The following is a 20,154-nucleotide window of genomic DNA, read 5'->3' on the forward strand; positions in this document are numbered from 1 at the left end:
ATAATATGCTTGAATATTCTCGGTTCATTTATTTATATGGTGGATTTGTACGCTTGTGCAAGACTTTTTTGGAGCTTTTTGAACTAAATTATATCTAATTTCAAAAAAACTTGAAGCTCTACATTACGCAAGAAAATAAAATACACAGAAATATTATTTTCTCCAAGCTTGAACCTTTTTTTTTAATAAGGAAACTTGAGCTTGAATATCTACAAACAAATGGTTGTTACCAAATTTAAACTAATACAACAACAACCTAGAGTAATCCCACAAGTGGGGTATGTGGAGAATAGGATGTACACAACCTTACCCCTCATAAGTGTGAATTTTGATCACTTATTAGTGCATTTTTACTTTTGTTTTAGTCCGAAAGTGTTGATTTATGTTCCCAAAACTAATGAAAGTGTGCAAATTGCAGGAATATTGGAGATTTGTATTCGAATGACGAAATCCAGCTCAAAAAGAAGTGTTCCGGCTTAAAAGGCAAGAAGGGGCGCAACAGACCAAAATTGTGATCCGCAGAAGTATTTTTGCGGCCGCATAAGAAAGCGCAGACTGCAGAATTCTCCTTGCGGCAGCAGATCTATTGTTGAAGCTCAGAGATGGAATGAAAAGAAGTGAGGACCGCACACAAATTGTGCATCCGCAGAACATGATCGCACTGATAAGAATTCAAAAAGTTCAGAGAGTGTACAAAATAACCAAGACTGAAGCTTTGCCTGAAGTGCGGACCGCACATGAATTATGCGGCCGCAGAAGCTGAAGTGCGGACCGTACATGAATTGTGCGGCTGCAGAATCCCTCAACATGCAAGCTCAAGCAAAGTGCGGACCGCACATGGAATTGTGCGGCCGCAGACATGAGTAGCTAGATATTTACTAGGGTTGTGATCCAACTCTAGTATGTAAACCTTATGGGTATTTAATTTAATGCTTGTTTATGATTTGGTGTTTGTTATTTAGCCTTGTTCATGCTTTAATTTTAGAATTAATGGTTGCAAAAATTGATTCATGCCTTTTTGACTTGATCTTTACTTGGCAAAGAGGGACCTTGTAGGAATGCTTGGCTAACAAGAAATTGGGCTAGTTAAGGATTTGACTCGCCTAGTTAAAGGGTTTGAACTAGAGATAGGAAAAATCCGACTTGAGCTCATATCAACTACTTAGCATAATTTTCATTTGGGCTTGAGAAAGCCAAATTGGGCAAAATCACTCTATGACCGAGAGGTATTGAGTGGGTACCTTAGAGTTGAGAGCTATAATATAGCCCAATCACTAAAACAAGTATTAACGTAATTAACCCATTAGGCTAACACCTAGGCGAAGGTTACATCCCTAGGCTGTTTACCTATTTGAAAATAACCAAAAACAATTAGTCAATTTCTAGTTTTATTTCTCTAGTTGATCATTGATAGTGTAGTTTATAGAAGTATTTTGCAAAACCGACTTGATTGGAAGTGTATTTAAGCTGTTTCATCTTCACGCATCAAGTATACACTCTCACACCCATTTGTTAGCTCCTTGAGAAAATCGACCCCGACTCATAGTTGGGTATTATTCTTCCAACGACCTCTTCCACTCATTGTTGAGTATGGATTGGGAGTGGATCAATTTTTGGTGCCATTGACGGAGAATTAAAACGATGTTAGCTATATATTTGAGTGAATTTTTGGAATATCTTCTTTCTCTTCCGTGTTACTAATTTGTTTAGGAAATCATAGGTACAAACATGGCGAACAATGAGCTCAGAAATTTGCCTTTAGGGGACTCGGACGGCGAGGAGGAACAAGTAGATGAGGTACCTCAAGAGACATAAGCCAATCGGAGAGGTCGGGTACTACATGACAACGTACCCGCTCCACCCCTACCTCCACTACGAGCGGCTCCACTCCGGATATTGCCCAATGAAGGTTATGCTAGTATAAAAGTCCCTCCCTGTATTAGGGTGGACAACTTTCAAAATACCAATGTGATGCTTACATTACTTGAGCAATGAGGTTTCTTTACCGGTGAACCAACTCAAAATGCCTACAAACATTTAAAGGGTTTTGTGGATACATGTTGGGGGGCAAGCAAATGAATGTTTCCGAGGATGCATTGAGGGTAAGGATTTTTCCCTTCTCTCTATGGGAAAAAGCCTTGGATTGGTTGGAACGATTATCAAACCATTCGATTCACACTTGGGATGAGTGCGTCCAAGTTCATTGCTAAATTTTTCTCTCCCAGGTACATGGCTACACTTCAAGATGAGATCTAAATAAGAGCCGAATGAACCACTACACAAAATTTGGGAGCGCTATAGAACAATGGTTAAGGAATGTTACAACAATGATATGACGAAAAACATGTTGCAACAAACTTTTTATCGTGAGATTAACACAACCAACCAATATGTAGTGAATCAACTAGCCGGTGGGAACTTTATGACTACGCCTTATGAGGAGGCGTGTGATATTCTAGATGAAATGGAGGATACGTTATCGACTTTGAAATCCCGGGCCAATCTTCCACAAGGTGATCCGAACATGATCTACCTCCACAAAGAATTGCAAGACCATAGGCAAGACATTACCGAATTGACCACTACCATGACTCAACTAGCAAAGGCTCAACTAAATCAAGTGCAATCCCCTAAGCAAGTTCATGCTATGGAGAGAGTGAATATTTTGGTGAACAAGAGGAGAGCCAAGGGTCCACAAGTGCAAACTCGAGTGGAGAACTATGTGCAAAATGATGGTGGTTTTGATCAAGATGATTCTTATAATGAGCAAGAGGAAGAAGTGCAATATGAGAATAATTTCAAGGGCAAAGAAACAACTTCCAAGTCCCAAACCAACAACAATGGCGACCACAAAATAATCATGGAAATTGGAGTTCTAAAAATCAAGGGAATTGGCATAACAACAACAATCAAGGAAATTGGAGTGGAAACAACCAAGGAAATTGGGGAGGCAACAACCAAGGAGGTTGGGGTAATAATCAAGGCAACCGGGGGGTCGGTTTTTCAAAGGCCCCCAATGTATCAACAACCGAGCAACCCACCTCTTTATCCTTCCCATGGTTCAAGTTCTTGAAATAATGAGATGAGACGTATTGAAAATATGTTCAAGCAAATGATGGAAAAGAATGTTGATTCGGATACTTAACTTGCCTCACACAACATATCAATTCGAAATCTAGAAGTTCAAATAGGAAAAATCTCTCAAGCTCTAAATTATCGTCCTAAGGGTGCACTACCAAGTGACACGGTGGTGAACCTAAAGTGTGGTAACAATACGGGGAATGTTATGGCGATTATCATAAGAAATGGAAGAGGTGGGAATGCACCCACCTCAAGTGAAAGGAGACGTGCTGATGATGACCAAGCGATGTAAGAAGAAGAGATCCCAAACAATGTGGTTCAAGCAAACGAGTAAGTTTGGATTGATATTGACGATAGTGTAGAAGAGGCTCAAGAGGAGGTGAACCCGTCTAGGGAACACATCATTGACATACTGGAATCGGTAGTGCAAAAGGTAAAGGCATGCACTATTTCCTAAGCCTCCACCTCCATACCCTCAAAGACTTGCCAAGCAAAATTGTGAGAATCAATTCAAGAAATTCATTCAAATGATAAAGAGTCTCTCAATCAATGTGCCATTGGTAGAAGCTTTGGAACAAATGACCGGTTATACAAAGTTTATGAAAGATCTTGTGTCAAAGAAGCGGTCTATGAATTTTGAGACTATAAAAGTCACTCATAAAGTTTGTGCGATTGTTCATTCAATGGCTCCTAAGTTGGAGGATCCCGGTGCTTTTACGATTCCTTGTACAATTGGAAGTATCGAGTTTGCTAAAGCTCTTTGTGATCTTGGGCAAGTATAAATTTGATGCCCTATTCAATTTTCAAGACCTTGGGGATTGGGCAACCAAGACCTACTTCTATGAGATTGTAAATGGCCGATCGTAGCATGAAAAAGCCGTTGGGTATGATTGAATATGTTTTGGTCCGGGTTGATAAATTCATTCCTCCGATGGACTTTATCATTCTAGATTGTGAAGTTGATTATGAAGTGACAATAATTCTTGGGAGACATTTCCTTGCTACGGGTAAGGCTCTTTGTGATGTAGAAGCCGGAGAACTCATTTTCCGGGTTGGTGATGAAAAAATGGTATTCCATGTGACAACCAAATAGCAATGAGGTGTGTTTGTTTGTGGACTTGGTGACCGATGTTATTGTTGATGATACAAGTGCTAATATCAATGTTGGTGATATGTTGGAGGCCATCTTGCTCAACTTTGACGATGACGAGATGGATGGTTTCATAGAATATGTGAACTCTTTGCAAGAAACGGGGTCGTACAACTATGCACCCCGGAAATTATATTTGGATCTTGAAAATAGGAAGACTCCTCCTACAAAGCCTTCTATTGAAGAGCCACCTACCTTGAAGTTTAATCCATTGCCTCCACACCTTCAGTATGAATTTCTCTGCCCTTATTCTACTTTACTGGTTTTCTTTCCTCTTGTTCGACTAACGTGCAGGTTGATTCCACATTGGCGATGTTACAAAAGAGGAAGAAGTCTATTGGGTGGACCTTGGCGGATATTCAAGGTATAAGCCCCACCTTTTGCATGTATAAGATAAAGTTGGAGGATGGTGCTAAACTGTCCATTGAACATCAACGAAGACTCAATGAGTCTATGCAAGAAATTTTCAAGAAGGATATCATCAAGTGGTTGGATGCCGAGGTTGTCTACCCCATATCCGATAATTCATGGACCTCTCCGGTTCAATGTGTCCCAAAGAAGGGGGCATGACGGTGGTTACCAATGATAAGAAAGAATTGATTCCTACAAGAACAATGACCAGTTGGAGGGTTTGTATGGATTATTGCAAGCTCAAAACAGTGACAAGGAAGGATCACTTTCCACTTTCGTTCTTTGATCAAATGCTCTATAGATTGGCTGGACGTGCTTTCTATTACTTTCTTGATGGGTACTCGAGCTACAACCAAATTTTCATTGCTTCGGAATATCAAGAAAAAACAACCTTTACATGTCCCTACGGTACTTTTTCTTTTAAGAGGATGCCATTTGGTTTGTGAAACACACCGATAACATTTCAACGGTGTATGATGGCTATTTTTATGGATATGGTAGAGTACTACCTTGAAGTTTTCATGGATGAATTCTCGGTAGTTGGGGATTCTTTTGATGATTGTCTTGCAAACATGGACAAAGTGTTGGCTAGATGTGAGAAAACCAACTTGGTACTCAATTGGGAGAAATGCCATTTTATGGTTGAGGAAGGTATTGTCCTTGGCCATAAAATCTCAAGGAACGAAATTGAAGTTGACAAGATAAAGATTGAGGTGATTTATGAGTTTCCACCCCAACTTTGGTGAAGGGTGTGCGGAGTTTTCTAGGTCATACGGGTTTTACCTGCGCTTTATCAAAGATTTCTCTAAAGTGGTGAGCCCATTGTGCAAGCTCCTTGAGAAGTATTCCAAGTTCAATTTCAATGATGATTGCATGAGAGCGTTTGAATTGTTGAAGCTCAAGTTGACAACTACTCCTATCATGACCGCTCCAAATTGGAGTGTGCCTTTTGAACTCATGTGTGATGTCAGTGATGTAGCGGTTGGGGCTGTTTTGGGGCAACGTATAAACAAGATTTTCCATCCGGTCTACTATGCTAGTAAGACCATGAATAGCTCCTAATTCAATTATACTGTTACAGAGAAAGAGCTCCTTGCTATTGTATTTGCAATTGAGAAGTTCTTCCAGTACTTAACGGGTGCCAAAATTATTATCCACACGGACCATTCGACACTTCGTTATCTTATGAGCAAAAAGGATTCCAAAGATCGGTTGATGAGATGGGAGCTCTTGTTGCAAGAATTTGATATTGATATCCAAGATAGGAAAGGTAGTGAGAACCAAGTGGCAGACCACTTATCGCGATTGGAGGAGGAGGGGAGGCTGCATGATAGCCTTGAAATCAATGACTCCTTCCCCGATGAGCAACTTTTGACAATTTTAATGAAAGAGGTATCGTGGTTCACGGACTTGGCAAATTTTCTTGTGTGTGGAATCATACCGGATGAGTTCTCTTCAAGGAAAAAGAAGAAGCTCAAAAGAGATTATCTAGATTATTATTGGGATGAACCATACCTTTTCCGGATTTGTACAGATAGGGTGATTAGAAGGTGTGGACCGGAAGAAGAGCAAGGTGATATTCTTGGGGCTTGTCATTCGTCACCATATGGTGGTCATCATGGTGGAGCAAGAACGGCAGCCAAAGTGCTTAGCTGTGGTTTCTATTGGCCTACTGACTACAAGGATGCTAGTGAGTTCGTGAGAAGATATGATGAATGTCAACGGCCGGTGGAATCTCAAAGAAAAATGAAAGGCCTCTCACAACCATCTTGGAGATTGATATTTTCGATGTCTAGGGCACTAACTTCATGGGCTCTTTTGTAAGCTCTTGGTAAAACACATACATCTTGGTCGTGGTGGATTATGTGTCCAAATGGGTTGAGGCCGTTGCTTTACCCAACAACTAGGCGAGAAATGTAGTGGCTTTCTGGAAGAAGAATATTTTTACAAGATTTGGTACTCCACGTGCAATAATAAGCGATGGGGGTTCACACTTTTGCAACAAAGCTTTTGACACTTTACTTATCAAGTATGGTGTCACTCACAAGGTCATGACTCCTTATCACCCACAAGCTAGTGGGCAAGTGGAAGTCTCCAACTAGGATATAAAGAGTATCTTGTCTAAAACGGTGAATGCTAATCGGGCGTATTGGTCCAAGAAGCTTGATGATGCGTTATGGGTTGGTGTTCAGAAAAGCTAACGGAATGTCTCCATACCGGTTGGTGTTCGAAAAAGCTTGTCATATTCCGGTGGAACTAATGCACAAAGTAATGTGGGCATTAAAGAAGTTGAATGTTGATTGGGATGTAGCTACTAACTTGCAGGTTACACATTTGAATGAGTTAGATGAGTTCCGGTACCATGTTTATGCAAGTTCTTCATTGTACAAAGAAAAGATGAAATATCTTTATGCCAAATACATTTGGAACAAAGAGTTCAAGATGGGCGATCTTGTATTGTTGTTTAACTCAAAGTTGAGAATGTTTTCCGGGAATCTAAAATCCAAGTGGAATGGTCCATTTGAAAAGTGTTGGTGTGACACCCTTTTGGTGCATTAGACTTGAAGAACAAAAATAATGAATTATTCTGAGTCAATAGTCATTAGGTGAAGCACTACTTGGGCAAGGTTGGAGATAGCCACGTGGTGGCGCACATTCACTTCACTTGAGGATATTCTGCATCATGTCGCGACATTATATCATGTGCTTCTTGGGAGGCAACCCATGTTCTTTTCCTTTTTCTTTTGTAGTTAGATATTATTTGTGTTCTAACTTGATTTGAAGTGTGCTACAGGGTTGAGTGTGACATGCAAGAAGAGTGAACTAACAAATGGCTAAGTGTTCAAGGATTTGCGGACCACACTTTATTTGTGCGGACCGCACAATTCTATGTGCCATAGCAAAAGTACATTTCATGTTAAATTTTTGTGTTAGTTTAATTTTTGAAATTTTAGTTTCTTTTTAGGCCATATATTATTAGTTCATGCATGTGTCCATGTGGGGTAGATCAGAACTGGGTAGTTGATAATACATGCTCTATGGGGTTGGGTTAGTAAAATTTCATGTTTATACCATGTTACCATACCGATTTGTACAAGTAACTACAAAATCTAAGTAGAAAAAGGCAGCTGGTACGTAATGTTTGAAATCTGTGACCGCACTTGAAATTGTGCAGCCCGCAGTTTGGTATTTTGAACGAATTGTTGAAGGCTAGTGCTTCTACGACCGCACTTAAAATGTGCGGATCGCAGAATTTTGTGAGTGGCCGCACTTAAGCCATCAGAGGTCTACCCTTTTTAAGACCCCTATGTGCGGACCACACCTAAAAATGTGCAGACCGCAGATTTATTCTACAGTCACAAAACATCCTCCTTACTGTCTTTAGAGAGAGGCTTCTGAGCCTCTGAAGTTTGATTGTCTGAAGTGTGGCCGCACATAAAAAAAGTGCGGACCGTAGAATCCAATTCCAGCAGCCTGATGTTTCGTCGTAACCTCATTATGTCCACAATGTTCTTCCTTACCCACATAAATCTTGCATGTGTTAAATGATGACTTACAACTAACAATCTTCTTTGCTTTGATACAGATAATGGTTCGATCGTGTGGCCGCGGCAAAACTACAAAAGGAAGAGTTGAATCTTCTAGGGATCAAGATAGAGGTACCTTGCCCCTTAGCCAACCCAAAACTATCCGAAAGAAGTCCACAGCTGGCAGAGGGAGAGGTGCAGACCTCTCCGAGTCTAGTTCTTATGTCCCGTCTAGGAAAGCTTCTGAGGGCAACTCAACCTCTATTCAGGAGGAGCAGGCAGCCACAATCTAAGCCACAAGGGCGATTTTAGCTCATATATGAGGCCTCTTCTTCTCACAGCACTTCCGAGGGGTCGGAAAGTGCTAGCCAAACCTCTGAGCCAGCAGCTGCCCCAGACACAGATGCACAAACTATACAAGACATCCCCTATTATGGTAGAGGGAGAGATGGTACATACACGGGTATGGAGAGATTAAAGAAAAAAAAGATATGGGAGGATAGGTTCGTTAGCTTGTCTGCCTTCACTGACTTCCGTATGTGGTGGACGGTAAGATCCTTGACACTTAAACGGCTGTTTCTCTTAAAGGATTTGGATAGATACACCCCGACAGTGTTGATGCAGTTCAGAGCAATAAAGGTTTATATGTGGTTTACTGAGAGAGTTGAAGATTCCAAGAAGTACCTCGTCCGAGAGTTCTACGCCAATGTTTCTCACGTCAAGAAGGGGACGAAGCTGACTAAAGTACGTAACCTCAAGGTGAGGTTTGATCAACACACACTAAATGTGTACTTGGGGTTTGAGGACTTGAAGCCGAAGGAGTATCTGGAGAAATGTGCTATGAAAGAAGAAGTGACCTTGGCTAGCAGAGATCTTAGCACCACCAGGGCCACCATCACCATGGATTAGTGCTGGGGTTCCTATCCATCGGAGCACATTGAGTTTCGAGGCAAAGGGATGGCCGACTTTTGTATGCAGCAGACATGATTCGTGCCAGAACGAGACAAATTTGCCTCTTCCATGTGCTTTTCTTGTGGCTTCTATCATGGTCGGGTACCCAATTATGGTTGGTGTCATGATGTTGACTAATATTTCATTGGTAGCTCAGTAGAACAACATGGCTTACCCTTATCCTAACACCATTACAGAGTACCTTACTGATGCAAAGGTAGAACCGAGGAGTTATGACATAAAGGTGAAGCCAAAGAAGTCAATTGACTGGTACTCCTTGATGGATGCGACTAATGCAAAGATGAGAGTTCAGCCTTCTACCACCACATGCCAGTCTGATGAGCCGGTAGTGATAGTCTTTGAGACAGCTGACATTCCATCGACCTTTACTGAGCCCTCTTCTAGTGTTGTTGCTATGCCTACGCTACCATTGTCAGGTCATACTACATCCCCCATGGAACCCTGAGGCCGGTGCCCATACCTAGAGCGCTATTATCTGTTCTACGAGTCTCGTAGACATTGGTCTCAACAATTGGATCCAGAAAGCTACTTTAAAGTTGTTTGCCATATCTAGTACTATTGCAGTGCAGTCATCTACACAGGCACCACAGGTCTCCTATGATCTTGATGAGAAGTTAAAGAAGATTCTGGACAACCAAAAGATGATCATGGACACTCTAGTACAACACATGTCGGTTATTGAGGAGTTGGCCAAAGAAGTGAAGAAGATGAGGAAGTCCCATGCAAGCAAATAATCGGTTGACAAGGTCAGGAAGGAAGTGACCAAACTTGCGATGGCTGGGGATCTAACTTTTGATATGTTACTTGACCCAAACCAGTCCGTCCCAGATCCATATGCATCATATGCACCGGTTGTACCAGTTGGCCAGTCTGATGAGCCATGCCTTGCTGCCGACACTGCTGAGGCAGTGCGTGCGATGTTTGCCACTCCCAGATATATATGATGATAATGAGATTCAGTTAGCTGACCCAACGGGAGATGATGTTGCTGGGGACACTGAGATGTCCAAGGACCCTTAGGGAGTTTTCTTTTCCCTCTCTCCTTTCACTCTTATTTTGTTAAGCATTGGGGACAATGCTTACTTTTATTTCGGGGGGGGGGGAGTTTATTTGATTTGACATTCACACATTTTGGATACATCTGGACTGTAAAAATTGGATGATTCTGTTCCTTTTCTTATTTGTAGTTTATCTATCTTTAGTAGTTATTGTTCATTAGCTTCTTTATTTTTCCACTTTAGTTCTTGTTTTGTTAGTAGCTTCTTTTTATGTTTTCATAAATAATAAGCCTTTGGTTTTCTTAATGACACAGTTCTTTCCAAAGGTAGTTTTTGTGTGAACCGGGTGACTCGTCCCAACGATGGATGGCGTGACAACCTTTTTAAGGAAATGAGTCTGTTTTTGTGTTTAGGTAATAATAATAGTAGTAGTAATGAATAAAAGTCCTAATCAAGTCTTTCTCGAAAAAGAATTATTCATGTTTGATTTGGTACCAACACACTTAACTACGTGCTTATGGTTTGAAACAAGGTTTTTGAAAGAAAATAGCTCTAGTTAGTGACTTTGAGACTCTTGAGTTGTTGGTAATCATCGAGTGGTTTATTGGACCATAATGATCTTTAACTTGATTGTGGTCGTTGTAGGCTCTCGACTCTATCTCCTTTTATGGTCTAGTTGCGTGAGGGGTGAGGTGATTTGTTGCTAGTCCAAGTACCCGTGCGAAAGGTCTAGAACTTGCCTCAAATGTGCTTCAAGGTGAAATCCTAAATTTTGCTTGGTTTGAGAAATGATTGTAGGCTTTCCTTGGTCCGTTTGAGCTTCTTTAGCCAACCAATGTTGTTATCCCTAGTCAACCTCCTTGAGCCTTTAGCCTTTCTCGTTTGATAACCATGATATAAGCCTTTACCCGTTTTGTTATGATTTCTCTCTTAGGACCCGGACTTTCCTTAATACTCTTGTGAAATAAGTGGCTTAAAGCATAAGTTTGGGGGAGGGAGTTGAGAAATTTGAAATAGGTATCAAGGAACCCAAAAGAGAAAAGAAAGTATCTCTAAGAAAAGAGAAGGAAAGAAAAGAAAAGAACAAAAAGAAAAATACAACAAAGAGAATACAAAAGAAGGGTTGATAGAATCAAAATGAGGTAATTATACCTAAAATGAATATCAAAGGGGAAAAAGAATTAAATGAACAAGAAAGAGTAATGTCAAGTCTCTCTAGCTCCCAAGAAAAAGAGAGGTGTACTATAAGAATTGGTAATTGTGAGCCAAGAAATACAAATGTGGAGTGATTAAGGAGAGGTGTAACCACTTACCCATATGGTATCCTCCCCCAATCCAAAAGACTTCATTACAACCCGAAAGAAGTCCTACTTGATTTCGAACCCAGTGAGCTTACATTAGTGGTGATCTACAAGAGGGGAATGCCTATGGTACTCGAATCCGTACTTGTGACGTTCTCTTGTGAGAGAAGAGGGAACCTTTCACGAATCTTAAGATTGAGTGCTAACTTTTGAAGTGAGCTTGGCAAATGGAAGGTAGATGTAACGACCGACCGGTCGTTTTGAGCTCTAGTGCATCGTTCGGTGGTTTGAGGCCTTGGGTAGCTTCACTTCATGTAATATGACTTGTTCGCGTAGTCGGAATTAAATTTTGGGAAGTTCAGAGTTTATTCGGATGGAAAATTCTCAATTTCGAAGCTTTAAGTTGGAGGAGTTGACCAAGGTTTGACTTTTGAGAAAACGACCTCGGAATCGGGATTTGAAGGTTCTAATAAGTTCGTATGATAATTTTAGACTTGGATGTATGTTCGGGTTGAGTATCGGGTGGTCCGGGAGCATTTCGGCGCTTATTGTGGAAAGTTGACAATTCGAAGGTTTTAGAATTTTCTAAGTTTGGTTTGAAATGGAATTTGGTATTATCGATGTCCGTTTGGGGTTCTTTGCCTTGGAATAGGTTCGTATCATGATTTATGACTTGTACGTAAAGTTTAGCGTAATTCTGGAATGTTTAAGTGTAATTGGGACGCGTTCGTCGAAGTTTGAATGTTTGAAAGTTAAAAGGAAGATTTGATCATCGATTCATGGTTTTCATGTTGTTTGGTATGATTTGAGGCCTCGAGTAGGTTCATGTTATATTTTGGGACTGGTTTTTGTAATTGGACGGGGTACCGGGGGCCTCAGGTGTGTTTGGGTTGTATCGTGCTCTTATTTGACGTTTCAACGTCGTTTCTTTAGACATAAAGGGTACTATATTGACCAAACGACCTTTGATTTGTTATTAGATTAAACCATTAGATTTTTATCGTAATTACGGAACCATAGCAACAAGAATAGTCGAATTTTGAGGTCGTATGAGAGAATTATGCCCATTTTCGTATCGGGAAAGATTGCTGGTTTCTGGTGCGGACTTTGTTCTTCGCGACCGCGAGGATGGTCCCGCGAACGCGAAGAAGGAAATTTGGGTTGACTGTTCAATGCGAAATATTGCTCTTCGCGAACGCGAAGGTGTCCCATGAAGGGGAAGAACAAAAATTGCCTGGACAGTGTTTTAAATGGGCAGACCGAGCATTTTAGTATTTTAAGCATATCTTGAGTTCTAGAGCTCCATTTGAGGTGATTTTCATGGCGTCGTTCTCGTCTAAACAAGGCGGTACATATCTGACCTTTATTTGGATGTGTTTATATGATTATTATCGTTGTTTATCATTTTTATCCGTGTTTCGATTGTAGAAATTGGGGTTTTCATCCCCTAAGTTATGAGATGGTAAATCCTTGATTTGAGGGTCAATTCATGGGCGAAGTTGAATGATTTTCCGAATATAAACTATATAAGTTATGGGTAATAATTATTTTCGATAATTTTCGAAATCCAGGCACATGGGCCCGAGGGTTGACTTTATTGACTTTTCGAGCGGAGTTGGGAATCATTATAAATTGTTAAATTGTAAGCACTGGAGTACATTTTGATTGATTTGCACGTTGTTTGACTAGTTTCGGAATGTTTGTCTTTGAGTTGAGGTGTTAGAGAGGCGTTGGAGCCGGTTATGGAACTTCAGAGCGAGGTAAGTCTCATGTGTAACCTTGTGAGGGGAAAACTATCCCCTAGGTGATGTAATTGTTATATGCTACTAGTTGTGGGTGCTACGTACGCACGAGGTGACAAGAGTCCGTACGTAGCTAAAGCATGTTTATGTCCGGGTAGATTTAGGACTTTATCATGTAATATTTGAATTATTTGAACTCATTCTGCTGACTTAATTAACTGAATCTATAATTGAAAGTGATTCAAAAATACATAATATATATATATATATATATATATTAGGTCGAGCCTTATCACCCTGAGTTGTTGACGAGATATTTAAAAAATGATAAAGGTTATATTCACTTTATGCTCATGTACCGTATTGTAAGCATGTGTCTCGTAGTTCGATAATTCCCTTCCTTTCTTGTGGAGCGAGCCGAACGCCTCGGCAGTATCATAGATGCATCTATGGTTCATGCCGCTCGAACCTCGGCAGTGTACATATTATTCTGGATTGGGCCGAACGACCTCGGCATAATCGTGCATTATTTCGCTGGTAGTCCGAATATTCATGAGGTTATTCTTCCTCTAATGCCTGGCATTCTATATGGTATTTCTTATTCGTTTGATACTGGCACTTGATATATCTGAGTTGTTGAGGTAGAAATTCAAACCTTTAAAAGAAAGTTTTGGAAGATTATGTAACTTACAGATTTACCCCATTATTGTTGCGTGTTTCATATCTGCTTATGATTTATTATATTGCCTTATTGGACCTCTAGTAAGTGTCGATGTCGACCCCTCGTCACTACTTCTCCGAGGTTGAGCTAGATACTTATTGGGTACGCGTTGATTTACATACTCATACTACACTTATGCATTAAATGTGCAGGATCTGACAGGTTCAATTGGTGGTTATCTTGGCGCGTAGGCAAAGCTGCTGAGGAGACTTTATGAGCTCCATTTCCAGCTACGTATCGTAGCCTACTGAGTCTCTATCGTACTATTTACTCTATCCTGTCTTATTTACATTCTGGACAGATGTTGTATCATTATCGTACTCCTTAGTTAATGCTCATGCACTTGTGACATCAGGTTTTGGGATGTTCTAGATGTTGTGCTGATTTTACTTAGCATTTACACACTTTTATTATCATTTTTATTTAAAGTGTAAGTTTTCATGATTTTAATGCATTGATTTCCTTATCTAATAAAATTCACGATAGTGAAAGTAATAAAAATGCGTAATCAAGTTGGTAGTTCACTGTTGGTTTGCCTAACGACGATGCTGGACGCCATCACGGCCTATAGTGAGTTTTAGGTCGTGACAGCAGAGGAGAAAGAGTTTGGAGTCCACCATGACCTACATGATAGACACAAGAGTCCTTGATGAGTAAAGTCAATTCTTGAAGCTGAAATGTCACACTAGAACTATATGTGCATGATACTTGACTTGTCATCTTGTTGATAATGCATGAGTAGTATGGGTAATTGTTGGTCCCAACTGAGTATGAATGGCTCACCATTGACTCGCTGTAATGACCTTTCACACTGAGGAGGGGGGAACTAATCTATTTGCTTGAGGACAAGCAAAGACTTAAGTTTGGGAGAGTTGATAAATGTGGATTTTGACCACTTATAAGTGTCTTTTTACTTTTATTTCAGTCTGAAAGTGTTGATTTATGTTACCAAAACTAATGAAAATGTGCAAATTGCAGAAATGTTGAAGATTTGGACTCAAATGAAGAAATCGAGCTCAAAAAGGAGTGTTCCGGCTCAAAAGGAAAGAAGGGGCGCAGTAGACCAAAAGTGCGGTCAACATAAGTATTTCTGCGACCGTAGAAGAAAGCGCGAACCGCAGAATTCTCCTTACGGCCACATATCTGTTGTTGCAGCTCAGATATGGAATGAAGAGAAGTGCAGACCGCATACAAATTGTGCGTCCGCAGAACATGGTCGCAGTGACAAGAATTCAAAAAGTTTAAAGAGTGTGCAAAATAAACAAGACTGAAGCCTTGCCTGAAGTGCAGATCGCACATGAATTGTGCTGCTGCAGAATCCCTCAACCTGGAAGCTCAAGCAAAGTGCGGACCGCACATGAAATTGTGTGGCCGTAGAACCTCCCGAAGGAAATTTTTATTAGCGAATTTTGGGCCACTATAAATAGTCGGGAATCATAATTTTAGGTCAAGTTTTGAAATATTTTTGATGTAGCCCTGTAGTTTACCATTTTGGAAATTTTGTGATTATTTTGGGACAAAAACATCATAGTTTATCATTTTAATTTGATATTATGGCTTTAATTATTGTTTCTTCTTTGTTTTCTTTGTTTTCTTAATTTTCTACTATGAGTAGCTAGACATTTACTTGGGTTGTGACCCAACCCTAGTATGTAAACCTTATGAATATTTAATTTAATGCTTGTTTATGATTGGGTGTTTGTTATTTAGCCTTGTTCATGCTTTAATTTTAGAATTAATGGTTGAAAATATTGATTCATGCCTTTTTGACTTGGTCTTTACCTGAGAAAGAGGGACCTAGTCTAGGAAAGCTTGGCTAACAAGAAAGAGTTTGAACTAGAGATAAGAAAAATCCGACTTGAGCTCATATCAACTACTCAGCATAATTCCTATTTGGGCTTGAGAAGGCCAGTTAGGAAAAATCACTCAATGACCGAGAGGTATTGTCACGACCCAAAATTTTTACCTTCGGGACCGTGATGCGCCTAACATTTCACTTGCTAGGCAAGCCAACGTTAGAATAATATTATCCATTTTAAAATAATTTTTAAATTTATTAATAACAAAGAAACAAATGCGGAAGTAAGGTCTGAAATGTAGTGAATAATCCATAAAAATAATGATGTCTAAATACCATCCCAGAATTGGTGTCACAAGTGCACGAGCTCTTAGAATAATACAAATAAAGGTCTGAATAAAATAAAAATATTTGGAAACAAATACACAACTAAAGTAAAGTAGACGGGGACTTCAGAACTGCGGACGCCGTGCAACTATACATCAAGTCTCCTCTGGTAGCTGAAATCCGAGCAAGTCTATGGTACGCTGCTGGGACCAACTCCGAAATCTGCATAAGAAGTGCAGAGTGTAGTATCAATAAAACCGACCCCATGTACTGGTAAGTGCTGAGCCTAACCTCGACAAAGTAGTGACGAGGCTAAGGCAGGTCACTCACATTAGTATGTACGCAATAATAGTAACAACAACAATAATAGAATAATTCAGGTAACTCATTTTTATAGTTGAATCCGACTAAGCAGTCATAACCAATTATTCTTTCAACCAATTTTCATTGCAGCATGCAACCCGTTCTCACAATATATTCATTTTCAACCCTCCAATATATTTATTTTAATCAAGTATATATATAGACTTTTAAATAAGTCTGTTGCAGCGTGCAATCCGATCCCCCAATATAGACTTTTAAATAAGCATATTGCGGCGTGCAATCTGATCCCCCAATATAGACTTTTAAATAAGTCTGTTGCGGCGTGCAATCCGATCCCCCACTATAGACTTTTAAATAAGTCTGTTGCGACGTGCAATCCGATCCCCCACTATAGACTTTTAAATAAGTCTGTTGCGGCATGCAATCCGATCCCTCAATATAGACCTTTAAATAAGTCTGTTGCGGCGTGCAATCTGATCCCCCAATATAGAATTTTAATTAAGTCTGTTGCGGCGTGCAATCCGATCCCCCAATATAAACTTTTAATTAAGTCTGTTGCGGCGTGCAATCCGATCCCGCAATATATATATATACACACACACACTTTCATTTCCGTTGCGGCATGCAACCCGTTCCCCCCAATATAACTTTAAACAACTCATAAATGTAATAAAAATTACTCCAATAACTACCACGTCCAATGAGAAACTATTAAGCATCAAGGTACACAATAACTATAATTTATTTATGAACAAATATTGGCAATTAGCAATTAATTGTGAAAATCATGGAGAAAATAAGTAATTTAATATTTAATATGCTAAATGTCAAGTAACAATTAAGACACATAATTCAAGTAGCATGTAGCAATTATTGTAGGAATTTCAGAATTTATATTTGACAAAGAATAGGAGAGAAATAATTATCATAATAATTAGTTCGTGTATTAAAATAAATTTAGGATTTTTAAATAATTATGCAAACAATTTATTTGACGATATATAGACACTCGTCACCTCGCCTATACGTCGTTCACATGTATTTCACATAACAAATAATTTAAGGGTTCTATTCCCTCAAGTCAAGGTTAACCATGACACTTACCTCGCTTTGTAAATTCCAATAAATTATTCGACCACAACTTTTCCTTTTGAATTTGTCTCCAAAATCATCAAATCTATTCACAAACAATTTGATATACTCAGTACGAATCATAGGAATTAATTCCATATGAATTTACTAATTTTTCAGATAAAAATTCAAAATTTATTTTAATATTCGACAGTGGGACCCACGTCTCAAATCCGGGAAAAACTCGCAAAATCCGAACACCCGTTCCGCTACGAGTTCAACCATACAAAAATTATCCAATTCCGATGTCAAATGGACCTTAAAATCTTACTTTTTCGTTTTTGGAATATTTTATAAAAATCTGATTTTTCTCCCAAAATCTCACGGATTCATGATATAAATGAGTATGGAATCATAAAATATAATCAATATAGGATAAAGAACACTTACCCCAATGTTTTTCCGTAAATATCGCCTAAGAATCGCCTTACCCGAGCTCAAAAATGGAAAATGATTGAAAATGGGACGAATCCCATTTTCCAGAACTTAAGTTCTGTTTGCCCAAATTTTACCTTATGAGATCGCGTATAATGCTTCGCGATCGCGAAGCACATTTTTGGCTGCCCAGTTTTTCTTAATCGCGATCGTGTGAATAGCCTCGCGATCGCGAAGCTCTACTTTGCTTCCCCAGAAATTTACTCTACGCAAACGCGCAAAACACCACGCGAACACGATGCTTTGACTCACAGACTTACGCGATCGCGAACGACCTCACGCGATCGCGATGAGTAAAGCGCGTGGCTCAGCTTTAGCCTCTTTAACTCTATGCGAACGCGACCTTGGCCACGCGTTCGCGAAGCACCACTTCACACCCATACGCAATCACGTCCTCAAATTCGCGAACACGAAGAACAACTTTGGCTGGCCTCTCAGTTTGCCTTACGCGATCGCGAACGACCTCACGCGATCGCGATGAGTAAATATTCTGCAACAAAACACTAGAAATCTACCATCTTCCTTAAGTCCAAAATGGCCCGTTGAGCATCCGAAACTCACCCGAGCCCTCGGGGCTCCAAACCAAACATGCACACAAGTCCTAAAACATCATACGAACTTGTTCGAGTGATCAAATCGCCAAAATAAGACCTAGAACTACGAATTGAACCCCAAATCGAATGAAACTTTCAAGAAAACTTTAAAACTTATTTTTTCACAACCGGACGTCCGAATCACGTCAAATCAACTCTGTTTCTCACCAAATTCGGCAGACAAGTCATAAATATTGTAGTGGACTTATACCGGGCTCCGAAACCAAAATACGGATCCGGTGTCAATAAATCCAACATCAGTTAATTCTTTAAAATCATTAATCTTTCAAACTTTTAATTTTTCATCAAAATTTCATATCTCGGGCTAGGGACCTAGGAATTCGATTCCGGGCATACGGCCAAGTCCCAAATCACGATAGAGACCTATCGGAACTGTCAAAACACTGATCCGAGTCTCTTTGCTCAAAATGTTGACCAAAGTCAATTCAGTTAAGTTTTAAAGCTCTATTTCACATTTTAATCCATTTTTCACACAAAAACTTTTCAGAAAATTTTATGGACTGCGCACGCAAGTCGAGGAATGATAAATAGTGCTTTTCGAGGTGTTAGAACATAGAATTACTTATTAAATTTAAATATGATATTTTGGGTCATCACAAGTATTGCGTGTGTACCTTAGAGTTGAGAGCTATAATACACCCCAATCACTAAAATAAGTGTTAACATAATTAACCTATTAGGCTAACACTTAGGCGAAGGTTATGTCCCTGGGCTTTTTACCTATTTGAAAACAACCAAAAATAATTAGTCAATTTCTAGTTTTATTTCTCTAGTTAATCATTGATAGTGTAGTTTATAGAAGTAATTTGCAAAACCAACTTAATTGGAAGTGTATTTAAGTTGTTTCGTCTTCACGCATCAAGTATACACTCCAACACCCATTGTTAGCTCCCTGAGAAAATCGACCCCGACTCATATAGTTGGGTACTATTCTTCCAACGAGCTTGTCATGACCCGAAATTCCCACCTTCGGACCGTGATGGCGCCTATCATTTCACTTACTAGGCAAGCCAATGTTAGAATAATATTAACCAATTTTTAAAAAAAATTTAAATTATTAATAATCAAAGAAACAAATACGGAAAAAAAGGTTAAAATATAGTGAATAATTCATAAAAATAACGGTGTATAAATACCATCCCAGAATTGGTGTCACAAGTGCACGAGCTTCTAGAATAATACAAATAAAGGTCCGAATAAAATGAAGCTGTCTAGAAATACATACACAGCTAAAGTAAAATAGACGGGGACTTCAGAACTGCAGACTCCATGTAGTTATACCTCAAGTCTCCTCCGAATAGCTGAGATCCGAGCAAGTCTATGGTACGCCGCTGGGACCAACTCTGAAATCTGCACAAGAAGTGCAAAGTGTAGTATCAGTACAACCGACCCCATGTACTGGTAAGTGCTGAGCCTAACCTCGACGAAGTAGTGACGAGGCTAAGACGGGTCACTTACATTACCTGTACGCAATATTAGTAACAACAACAATAGTAGAAATCAATCAGGTAACTCGTTTATAATAATTGAATCCAACTTAGTAGTTATAACCAATTATCATTTCTATCAATTCTGTTACAGCGTGCAACCCGCTCACACAATATATTCATATTCAGTTCTGT

The sequence above is a fragment of the Nicotiana tomentosiformis genome, chromosome 7, assembly GCF_000390325.3.
Source record: "Nicotiana tomentosiformis chromosome 7, ASM39032v3, whole genome shotgun sequence".
Classification (NCBI taxonomy): domain Eukaryota; kingdom Viridiplantae; phylum Streptophyta; class Magnoliopsida; order Solanales; family Solanaceae; genus Nicotiana; species Nicotiana tomentosiformis.